The following is a 1,243-nucleotide window of genomic DNA, read 5'->3' as shown; positions in this document are numbered from 1 at the left end:
AAAAAAAGGAAAAAAATCTAAAAAAAACAACTTACAGTTGAGATTTGGTACCAAAGAATTGTGAGAAAGTCATACAAATAAGAGAGGAACAACACATGCAGACACATCTCAAGGCACAGCGAAATGAGAAGAAGAAATATGACCATGTGTGAACACCAAAGAAAGATGATGCAATAAAGCTCTGACACAACAGAGAAAGATGGAAGAAGAAACAGGATATGAATTGATGGAAGGAGTCAAATAAACTAAAAATCGGTGGTGAAAAAAAAAAGAAAAAAGAACTTCTTTAAGAAAAAGACRCTGGATGCCAAGCAGTCGTTCATAACCACATTTACTGAAGATGGAAACGTGGAGCAATAAAGGAAGAGAGGTGGAGGCACAGACGTGGGTGGGTGGCCATCAGCGAGCAAGCCTGAAGCGATGAAACATTACGGCAGGATAATGAAGATGGTTCTGCTCGGTCACACTCCACATTAGCCCAGAGTCAGAGCGACCCCAAAGTGTCAACAAGTTAATAGACTGAATATCAGTGACTCTTTCACACCGCTGCTCTCCAGCACAAACACCAATTATTTACAGGATTTTTGTGGATAAATGAACACAGATACCTCTACATGGAAATTAATAACATAGTCAGTCCGAGGTAAAACCAGCAGTGGAAGSACTAATGAGTGTCTGGAATTGGATTCCGTGTCAAATGTGTGGCCACAGGCAGGAAGTTCAAGTAGGAGCGATTATTTCAGTCCTACAGCTTATTTTCTTGATTTTATTTTACCTGAAATGAAATAAACTGGACATTTTATGACGTATAGGGAGAACAGTTTCAACAACAAGCACAGACTTTAAATTAAATATATACTAATATCTTTTTCTTACACAAGACTGCGTAAGTCATTATGCGCCAGAGTTATGAGACAGTAAAATGTAACTGTACAACCGCACGAGTTTGYATTCATACCTGACATAAAAAAACCTGAACAAGTCTGTCAGTTTGTCTCATCTTACTAAAAGGAAAACGTGTTTGTTTTTTGTGTTCTAATTGTGTCTTTTTATTTAATAAACTGCAATTTTCTAATATCTCCACCACACAGGGATGTTTGAGCATGTACCTGACWGATAGCCTGGGATCTCTGGGTTTGTTTTGTAGCAAATATCCTGAATGGAAAACTTGGAAATCTTTCTAAATTAGTTTTAACAGTTTCTCATCTACAGTGGTTTGCAAAAGTATTCATACCCCTTGAAC

This window comes from Austrofundulus limnaeus, unplaced genomic scaffold (assembly GCF_001266775.1).
Source record: "Austrofundulus limnaeus strain Quisiro unplaced genomic scaffold, Austrofundulus_limnaeus-1.0 Scaffold261, whole genome shotgun sequence".
NCBI classification, from domain to species: domain Eukaryota; kingdom Metazoa; phylum Chordata; class Actinopteri; order Cyprinodontiformes; family Rivulidae; genus Austrofundulus; species Austrofundulus limnaeus.
The sequence above is the reverse complement of the archived record's forward strand: the minus strand, read 5'-3'. Positions refer to the sequence as shown.